General features: G+C 49.8%; 2 non-coding genes across 2 annotated transcripts; both read left to right on the top strand.

The window, feature by feature from the left end:
- Window positions 1-287: 287 nt before the first annotated feature.
- On the top strand, window positions 288-478 carry LOC132809274 (U2 spliceosomal RNA). Its single transcript, XR_009642252.1, has one exon. It is a non-coding gene; the product is annotated as a U2 spliceosomal RNA (small nuclear RNA).
- A 7,299-nt stretch (window positions 479-7,777) lies between these two features.
- LOC132809263 (U2 spliceosomal RNA) lies at window positions 7,778-7,968 on the top strand. The gene has a single exon (XR_009642251.1). It is a non-coding gene; the product is annotated as a U2 spliceosomal RNA (small nuclear RNA).
- The last annotated feature ends 2,634 nt before the right edge of the window (window positions 7,969-10,602 follow it).

Here is a 10,602-nt window from a genome sequence, read left to right as displayed (position 1 = left end):
TGCAGTTCTGCAGTTGGTTACCACCTCCTCAAGTCACGTCAGCTTAGCCCTGACCCACCTGATTGGTGAGATACTGACAATCTCTACATGACCATGAGGCAGTGCTTCACTGACAGGGGAAAAAAAGCAACTGCTGTAAACGGATCTGCTGCTCTAGTTAGAAATCCTGGGAGGACTACGGCGACAGGGAAACTGTCAGCAGTGATCTACAAGTCTTTGAACAGAATCAAGCTGACTGAAAACATGGAGGACAAATGGGACTTGAGGCAGTCCGCGGTATTGTAGTTATCGCTTCTCGGCCTTTTGGCTAAGATCAAGTGTAGTATCTGTTCTTATCAGTTTAATATCTGATACGTCCCTTATCTGGGGACCATATATTAAATTGATTTTTGGAGCAGGGAGATGGAATAGGGGCTTGCTCCGTCCACTCCACGCATCGACCTGGTATTGCAGTACCTCCGGGAACGGTGCACCCCTCATCTATAAATCTAAAAACAGCTTCATGTTTATAGCGCAGGCTTTCGGTGCTTCATTTCTCACACCTCACATCCAGCCAGGCGTGAGTCGATTCAAACTCGTCTGTTCTAAGGTAGCTGTTCAGCTGCCGCTCCCTATCCTTCTCTCGCCGTCTCTGTCTCTTGCGCATCTTGACACTTGCTCTCAATGTCATCCCCTCACCCCTGCTGCGTGCTGCACCGTCCCGCCAACGCCGGGCCCCGATCACACCACATGGTGTCAGAAGTTGGGAGTTGCAGCAACCGTAGCTGCCCACCAGCTTTTCCTACTCGCGAGCGACGTTTCAGAAAAACAAGAGAAGGTCAACTGTGCTACGTTGCTGCATGCTGCTGGGGATGAAGCTATCTAGGGGTTCAGTCGTTTTGATTTTGATGACTTGCAAGAGAGATTTCGAGAACACTGTGAGCTAGGACAAAAATAATCGGGACGTATTTAAGGCACATGCTTTTCATCAGAGTGCAAGGGCAGGCGGAATCGATAGGTACGTATGTGACTGACCGGAAAAACGAGGCAAAGGACTGTGAGTTTCAGCCACTTTCCGATTCACTGAGCCGCGACAGAATCGTGTGTGCTATCACGACTGACTGAGTCAGAGGCAGGTTACTCAGAGAGTTAATTCTCACTGGGAAAAGCAAAGAGACAGCACTAACTCGACAACAGCACGTGAGAAAACGTAGAACAAACAAGCCAATGTTTGCTGACCGGAACTGGCCTGGAAAGATAATAAGGCAGGTAGGAGCACTGCAGATTATCCGGCACCTGGGCTGTGTACGCAGGGACTGGCACAACAGCCCCTTGCCTTCTTTTGCACTACTTTGCTGCCTCAGCCAGAACTGGCAGCATTCTAAGTCAGTCTCACACAAGCAGCGTGTGCCAGCTGTCTGTGACAACAAATTCCAAAGACTCACAACCCTCTGAGAGAAGACGTTTCTCCTGATCTCACTCTTAAATTGGTGCCTCTTTATTTCTGTTCAGTTCTAGACACTCCCATGAGGGAAAATGTCCTCTCAGCATTTACCCTGTCGAGCCACGTAAGAATCCAATATGTTTCAATAAGATTGTGTCTCATTCATTTCAACTCAGGATCTACACTCATCTGGAGGTAGGGTTTACCGGGCTCAATTTTACTGAAAAGCTGACCTCCGGCTAGTTCAGCAAATAGGTCGTTGAGCAAAGGGAAAGGAAACCGCCTAGCACACACCAGCAGGTGAACTGTTGCAGCATGATATTGCGGCTCCGGAACTCAATTCCTCTACGAATGAAACCCAACAGCCTTCTTAACAGCACTATCCACCTGGGTGGCAACTTTCAGGGATCTATGTACATGGGACTCCAAGATCCCTCTGCACATCCACACTACCAATAATCTTTCCATCGACCCAGTACTCTGCCTTCCTGTTATTCTTCCCAAAGTGCATCACCTCACATTTAGCTGCATTGAACTCCATTTGCCACCTCTCAGCCCGATTCTGCAGTTTATCCAAGTCCCCCTGCAACCTGTAAACATTCTTCCACACTGACCACTACTGCACCGACTTTAGCGTCGTCTGCGAATTTACTAATCCATCCACCTATGTTATGCCTGCGTCTAAGTCATTTATAAAAATGACAAACAGCAGTGGTCCCAAAACAGACCCTTGTGGCACACCACTAGTAACCGGACTCCAGGCTGAATATTTTCCATCAACCACCACTCGCTGCCTCCTTTCAGAAAGCCAGTTTCTAAGCCAAACTGCTAAATCACCCTCAATTCCATGCCTCTGCATTTTCTCCAACAGCCTACCACGTGGAACCTTATCAAAGGCTCCCGGCGTCCTGCTTGTCTACCCCATTGAAAACAATAGCGTGCCTCTTTAGAATTCTTGATCAGTCACTCTCAGAATTTTGACACGTGATTGCCTTCGGCCCAGTTGAGTTTGATTCTGTCCAACCACATTCTTGCCCATAAAGCTGTAAGATTTCCTTTGATGACACGCAGGCTGTGTCTTCAGACTCACCGTATAACTGAACGTTCCCACTGTGAAAGCACCACTTCACCTTTGTGTGTTCCTCGCGCAGTTTCTGAAGGTTGCAGCGCAACGTGACTCAGCCGTATCAACGAAACCGGTGTCCACCTCCATCCTTACCGGTTTGCCGTTCAGTAAGGGAGCGACCGGGGCGTCGGCAGGTATCGCCAGTATCTGTAACCACAACACCTCATTGGTTTGTGCGTCAGGGCTTTTGTCTTCTTGCCCTTTTTGTACCATTTAGGATTTCATCCTGTACTTTCGCTGCAGGTTATTGGTACTTTCACCCCCGAGCGCACCCACTGAGTATATTCTTTTTTAATGCTGCAGTTTCTGCACACAGCTTCTTTCTACCAGCAATTTGCTGCTGCCTGACATGTGTTTCCACAGCAGTGGCAGTTTTGTGTCTGCGTTGGTGCTTGTCCCTGGGCCACCATTTTGTGAACTCTCAGCCACCACTTTGTGAGGTGTTGACCTTCCTTGGCTGCGAGTTCCGTCACGGTTGCCAATCCCAGCACTTTCATTTAAGCGTAGTCACCTTTGCGTCAGTAATCTCTTCTGGATCGTTTCACATCTTAAGGCAGGCTGCTGCAAAAGGTAGCGTCTCGTGGGATCTGAGGTGAGCCGGCTAGCTGGATACAAAACCGGCTCGGTCACAGAAGACCGAGAGTAGCGGTGGAAGCGCATTTTTCGGAAAGGAGATCAGTAACTAGTGGTATCCCGCAGGGCTCGGTGCTAGGGCCTTTGTTGTTTGTGACGTGTAAATAAATGATCTGTATAAACAGCTGTACAAAACTCCAGTTAGGCTACATTCGGGATACCGCGCGCAGTGCTGTTCGGCACACTGCCAGAAGGACGTGGATGCTTTGGAGAGGGTGCAGAGAAGGTTTACCAGGACGTTGCCTGCCCTGGAGTGCTTCTGTTGTGAGGAGAGGTTGAATAAACTTGGGATTGTTGTCACTGCAAAGACGGAAGCTGAGGGGCGACCCGATAGAGGTCGACAGCGTACTGAGAGGCATCGAGAGGGTGGCGAGTCAGTGGGTACAGGTTCACGGTGAGAGGTGGAAAGTGAGAAGGGAGAAGTGCGGAGAAAGGTTTTCACATAGAGGATGGTGGGTGCCTGGAACGCGTTGCCAGTCGAAGCGCTGGAAGCAGGCACGTTAGGAACGTTTCAGGCTCACCTTGTTAGACACGTGAACGGGAGGCGGAACGGCGGGACTGAAACCGCGTCTGGGCAACAAGTAGCACGCCCAAACAAGGAGTAGGAATCGGCACAGGCTCGCTGGGCCCTGTGTTATCGGTGCGACAGTGCCAAAGTCTCCGGCCACGTGTATAACTGTGGTGAAATTCCGCAAATACCTTGTAGACGGGGCTGTGACAGGGACCTTATTGGGGTGTCCACGATAATGGGGGCCACGGAGGGCACTTTTGCTGAGTTTGCAGTTGGCACAAAGATAGCTAGAGGGACAGGTAGTTTTGAGGAAATGGGCAGGCTGCAGAAGAGCGTGGACATGTTGGGCGAGTGGGGAAAGAAGTGACCAAGTGTGCGTAATTGCACTTTGGTAGCGAGAACAATCGGGTAGACGATTTTCTGAACGAGGGAAAGGCTTTGCAAATCTGAAGCGCAGAGGCTCTTGGGAGTCCTAGTTCCAGGTTGTTTCAAGATTAACATGCAGGTCCATCCGATGGTTCGGAAGGCAAATGCAGTGTCGGCATTCATTTCAAGCGGGCGAGAAAACAGGAGCAGGGACGTGCTGCCGAGGCTGCGTCAGGCGCTGGTCTGACCACAGGTGGAATATTGGGAGCAGTTTTGTGCCGTGTACCGAAGGAAGGGATGCGCTGGTGTTGGGAGGGAGTCTAGAGAAGGTTTCCCCCTGGGTTTGTCACATGAGGTCTCTGGGTCTGTACCCGATGGTGTTTCGAAAGGTAAGGCGGGATCTGACTGAACCTTACAAGCTACTGGGGGGGGCCTGGTCAGAGTGGTTGTGAAGAAGATGGTCCCACTAGTAGGCGAGACGAGGACCTGGAAGTACAGCCTCAGGATGAAGGGTCGCCCCTTCAGGCCGAGATGAGGTTGCATTTAAGACAGAGGTGGAGAGGTTCAAAGTTTGGGAGAAGATTTATAGCTCGGGTGCTCGTTGTTGTGGTTCTGTTCGCCGAGCTGGGAATTTGTGTTGCAGACGTTTCGTCCCCTGTCTAGGTGACATCGTCAGTGCTTGGGAGCCTCCTGTGAAGCGCTTCTGTGATGTTTCCTCCCGCGTTTATAGTGATTTGACCCTGCCGCTTCCGGTTATCAGTTCCAGTTGTTTGTTTAGATTAGATTACTTACCATGTGGAAACAGGCCCTTCGGCCCAACAAGTCCACACCGACCCGCCGAAGCGCAACACTACGGGCAATTTAGCATGGCCAATTCACCTGACCCGCACATCTTTGGACTGTGGGAGGAAACCGGAGTACCCGGAGGAAACCCACGCAGACACGGGGAGAATGTGCAAACTCCACACAGTCTGTCGCCTGAGTTGGGAATTGAACCCGGGTCTCTGGCGCTGTGAGGCAGCAGTCCTAACCACTGTTCCACCGTGCCGCCCACACAGCGCCCGCTGCAGTGGCCGGTATATTGGGTCCAGGTCGATGTGCTCATTGATTGAATCTGTGGATGAGTGCCATGCCTCTAGGAATTCCCTGGCTGTTCTCTGTTTGGCTTGTCCTATAATAGTAGTGCTTCACAGAAGCGCTTCACAGAGAGAGAGAGAGGCTCTTGATTATAAGGGGATCAAGGGTCGTGGGGAGAGGGCAGGAGAATCGGGGTTGACAAACCTGTGAGCCACGGCCGAACGGCCTGATTCTGCTCGTACGTCTTACGGCCCGGGCCGTCAGACCTTCCGTGGTCTTGCGGTCATGACAGAAAGCAGTTGTTTCCCAGAGGGTGGCGGCGGTCTGGAATGCACTGCTTGGGAGGGTAGCGAGGCGGGGAACCTCAAAACCTTGAAAAACTACTTGGATGAGCACTGGAAATGTCATAACTTTTCCTGGCTACGGACCAAGTGCTGGAAAGTGGGACTAGAACAGACTTAGAGTAGCTTTGTCAGTGCGGACTCGGAGGGCCAGAGGGCCTCTTCTGTACTGTGTGACTGTGTGGGGAAGCTTTCTGATTCCCATCTGTTGATTGAGGCCGCGCTGCTGATGCTTCCTGATGCGGAGCAGCCGGATGGATCCAAGTGCGCATTGAAGGTGAGAGGGTGGGAGAGAGCTTCGGAGCCTCCGCCCGTTTGGTTCAGGTTCCGTCTCGTCCTGATGCATGCATCGATGTAGGTGCTCAGTGGCTACCGATAGGGTGAAGGTGCAGTTGATCACTGACTCCACGCGTGGTGCTGCAGGTTGTAATGTGTGGACGAAAACAGAACTCGCTGCAACCTTCGGGAGAAGGGTCACTGGACTCGAAGCGTTAATTCTGCTTTCTCTCCACAGAAGCTGAGGTTTTGCTTACTGGGTGTTTTGCTTTATTTTGCATTTTAGACCTTGCTTTTTGATTGCCCGGCCGCTATCAAACCATTAGCTTGCTGTTAGCGCTGCAATTAGCACTCTTGAATCTTGATTTGCAATTCTAAGGAAGCAGACTGAATTGGAATGTTTGGAGCGGGAGCCGAACCAATAAAGGCTGATTTGCTGTAAATTGATCTTCACATCCCCCGTCGTGCTGTTCATTTGCACGAGGTGGGTTGGAGGATGGGAGTTCACATTTGTTAGTCTGTAAGAGTTTCTGTTCGTAAAGGTGAGCCGAGATTTCCTGGCAGTGAGATTTTTCGGTCAGAATTCGAACCTGCTCCAATCATTTGCCTTGTGGGGAGGCAGGGATTTTTCACATTGGTAACAGCTGAGATTTTTAGAACGTCGAACAGAGCAGCGCAACAACAGGCCCTTCGGCAACTCTGAGAAACAAAACTCACTCACAATTCAGCCTGAGACAAAGTCTTGGAAACAAGAGCATTTTATTCTTTACGGCCTTGCAAGAACGGGCGTTTTGCTCAAGCAATCAGGCTAGCGAAAGCGCGCCAATACAAAGCATGTAAGCATTCTTATTCAGTTTGCAAGTTGCGGAATCACGCCTCCCTTTTCCCATCCTATCATAAGCCGATTTACCTGACTTGTTTTTCTCTAATTTTCCTGATCTGACTACCCTGCTGTCCTTGTCCTTGTCTGTTACAGCCTGTCTGTTATTTTAGCCAGTTCCCCTTATCATACTATAAGCTTGTTGTGAGATGTCCCTACTGCTTCTTTTGTGGTCAGCCACAACACTTTAAAGTTATTTCTTAGTTTAAAACTATTTCTTAAACAAAAACCTCTATATTGGTTAAAATCTTAGCCTTAAGTATGCTGCAAGAATCCCGCGACTGTTTGTGTAATGTTCCCCTTCCCCTCCCCCCACAACACCCCCTCACCCATCTGCAAAAGCAACATCTCTAACCACCACCACCACCACCTGCAGAAACTACATTTCTAATCTCCCACAAGCTGTCAGGGACATTTAAGCGACTGCTGGACGAGCACACGCTGGACGGCAGTAAATTGAGAGCTGTGTAGGTTAGGTTGATCTTAGATTAAGAAAACTGCTCGGCACAACATGGTGGGCCGAAGGGCCTGTACTGTGCTGTACTGTTCTATGTTCTAACTGCAGGCACATCCACACACACACACACATCAAAGACATGGAGGGCTCGGCTGAATCTACTGCTCTCTTCTCTACCTGTCACATTTCATCGAGCTAGTGTCCTAGGCCCAAGCGTCTTCAGCGAGTGGTTAGAATATGCAGTGCACTGCCTGAGAGAGAGGGTGCTGGAGGCAGATTCAATGGTGACTTTGGTCGCAGGGTCGGATACTTATCTGAAGAGAGGGCGAGTGGGACTGGGGAAGTTGCTCGTGCAGAGAGCTGATGCAGACATGACAGGCTGAATGTCTCATTCAATGCGTGCAGTTCTGCAGTTGGTTACCACCTCCTCAAGTCACGTCAGCTTAGCCCTGACCCACCTGATTGGTGAGATACTGACAATCTCTACATGACCATGAGGCAGTGCTTCACTGACAGGGGAAAAAAAGCAACTGCTGTAAACGGATCTGCTGCTCTAGTTAGAAATCCTGGGAGGACTACGGCGACAGGGAAACTGTCAGCAGTGATCTACAAGTCTTTGAACAGAATCAAGCTGACTGAAAACATGGAGGACAAATGGGACTTGAGGCAGTCCGCGGTATTGTAGTTATCGCTTCTCGGCCTTTTGGCTAAGATCAAGTGTAGTATCTGTTCTTATCAGTTTAATATCTGATACGTCCCTTATCTGGGGACCATATATTAAATTGATTTTTGGAGCAGGGAGATGGAATAGGGGCTTGCTCCGTCCACTCCACGCATCGACCTGGTATTGCAGTACCTCCGGGAACGGTGCACCCCTCATCTATAAATCTAAAAACAGCTTCATGTTTATAGCGCAGGCTTTCGGTGCTTCATTTCTCACACCTCACATCCAGCCAGGCGTGAGTCGATTCAAACTCGTCTGTTCTAAGGTAGCTGTTCAGCTGCCGCTCCCTATCCTTCTCTCGCCGTCTCTGTCTCTTGCGCATCTTGACACTTGCTCTCAATGTCATCCCCTCACCCCTGCTGCGTGCTGCACCGTCCCGCCAACGCCGGGCCCCGATCACACCACATGGTGTCAGAAGTTGGGAGTTGCAGCAACCGTAGCTGCCCACCAGCTTTTCCTACTCGCGAGCGACGTTTCAGAAAAACAAGAGAAGGTCAACTGTGCTACGTTGCTGCATGCTGCTGGGGATGAAGCTATCTAGGGGTTCAGTCGTTTTGATTTTGATGACTTGCAAGAGAGATTTCGAGAACACTGTGAGCTAGGACAAAAATAATCGGGACGTATTTAAGGCACATGCTTTTCATCAGAGTGCAAGGGCAGGCGGAATCGATAGGTACGTATGTGACTGACCGGAAAAACGAGGCAAAGGACTGTGAGTTTCAGCCACTTTCCGATTCACTGAGCCGCGACAGAATCGTGTGTGCTATCACGACTGACTGAGTCAGAGGCAGGTTACTCAGAGAGTTAATTCTCACTGGGAAAAGCAAAGAGACAGCACTAACTCGACAACAGCACGTGAGAAAACGTAGAACAAACAAGCCAATGTTTGCTGACCGGAACTGGCCTGGAAAGATAATAAGGCAGGTAGGAGCACTGCAGATTATCCGGCACCTGGGCTGTGTACGCAGGGACTGGCACAACAGCCCCTTGCCTTCTTTTGCACTACTTTGCTGCCTCAGCCAGAACTGGCAGCATTCTAAGTCAGTCTCACACAAGCAGCGTGTGCCAGCTGTCTGTGACAACAAATTCCAAAGACTCACAACCCTCTGAGAGAAGACGTTTCTCCTGATCTCACTCTTAAATTGGTGCCTCTTTATTTCTGTTCAGTTCTAGACACTCCCATGAGGGAAAATGTCCTCTCAGCATTTACCCTGTCGAGCCACGTAAGAATCCAATATGTTTCAATAAGATTGTGTCTCATTCATTTCAACTCAGGATCTACACTCATCTGGAGGTAGGGTTTACCGGGCTCAATTTTACTGAAAAGCTGACCTCCGGCTAGTTCAGCAAATAGGTCGTTGAGCAAAGGGAAAGGAAACCGCCTAGCACACACCAGCAGGTGAACTGTTGCAGCATGATATTGCGGCTCCGGAACTCAATTCCTCTACGAATGAAACCCAACAGCCTTCTTAACAGCACTATCCACCTGGGTGGCAACTTTCAGGGATCTATGTACATGGGACTCCAAGATCCCTCTGCACATCCACACTACCAATAATCTTTCCATCGACCCAGTACTCTGCCTTCCTGTTATTCTTCCCAAAGTGCATCACCTCACATTTAGCTGCATTGAACTCCATTTGCCACCTCTCAGCCCGATTCTGCAGTTTATCCAAGTCCCCCTGCAACCTGTAAACATTCTTCCACACTGACCACTACTGCACCGACTTTAGCGTCGTCTGCGAATTTACTAATCCATCCACCTATGTTATGCCTGCGTCTAAGTCATTTATAAAAATGACAAACAGCAGTGGTCCCAAAACAGACCCTTGTGGCACACCACTAGTAACCGGACTCCAGGCTGAATATTTTCCATCAACCACCACTCGCTGCCTCCTTTCAGAAAGCCAGTTTCTAAGCCAAACTGCTAAATCACCCTCAATTCCATGCCTCTGCATTTTCTCCAACAGCCTACCACGTGGAACCTTATCAAAGGCTCCCGGCGTCCTGCTTGTCTACCCCATTGAAAACAATAGCGTGCCTCTTTAGAATTCTTGATCAGTCACTCTCAGAATTTTGACACGTGATTGCCTTCGGCCCAGTTGAGTTTGATTCTGTCCAACCACATTCTTGCCCATAAAGCTGTAAGATTTCCTTTGATGACACGCAGGCTGTGTCTTCAGACTCACCGTATAACTGAACGTTCCCACTGTGAAAGCACCACTTCACCTTTGTGTGTTCCTCGCGCAGTTTCTGAAGGTTGCAGCGCAACGTGACTCAGCCGTATCAACGAAACCGGTGTCCACCTCCATCCTTACCGGTTTGCCGTTCAGTAAGGGAGCGACCGGGGCGTCGGCAGGTATCGCCAGTATCTGTAACCACAACACCTCATTGGTTTGTGCGTCAGGGCTTTTGTCTTCTTGCCCTTTTTGTACCATTTAGGATTTCATCCTGTACTTTCGCTGCAGGTTATTGGTACTTTCACCCCCGAGCGCACCCACTGAGTATATTCTTTTTTAATGCTGCAGTTTCTGCACACAGCTTCTTTCTACCAGCAATTTGCTGCTGCCTGACATGTGTTTCCACAGCAGTGGCAGTTTTGTGTCTGCGTTGGTGCTTGTCCCTGGGCCACCATTTTGTGAACTCTCAGCCACCACTTTGTGAGGTGTTGACCTTCCTTGGCTGCGAGTTCCGTCACGGTTGCCAATCCCAGCACTTTCATTTAAGCGTAGTCACCTTTGCGTCAGTAATCTCTTCTGGATCGTTTCACATCTTAAGGCAGGCTGCT

The sequence above is a fragment of the Hemiscyllium ocellatum genome, chromosome 3 (assembly GCF_020745735.1).
Source record: "Hemiscyllium ocellatum isolate sHemOce1 chromosome 3, sHemOce1.pat.X.cur, whole genome shotgun sequence".
NCBI classification, from domain to species: Eukaryota; Metazoa; Chordata; class Chondrichthyes; order Orectolobiformes; family Hemiscylliidae; genus Hemiscyllium; species Hemiscyllium ocellatum.
Note: the sequence above shows the minus strand (reverse complement) of the source record. Positions and strands in the feature narration are given on the sequence as shown.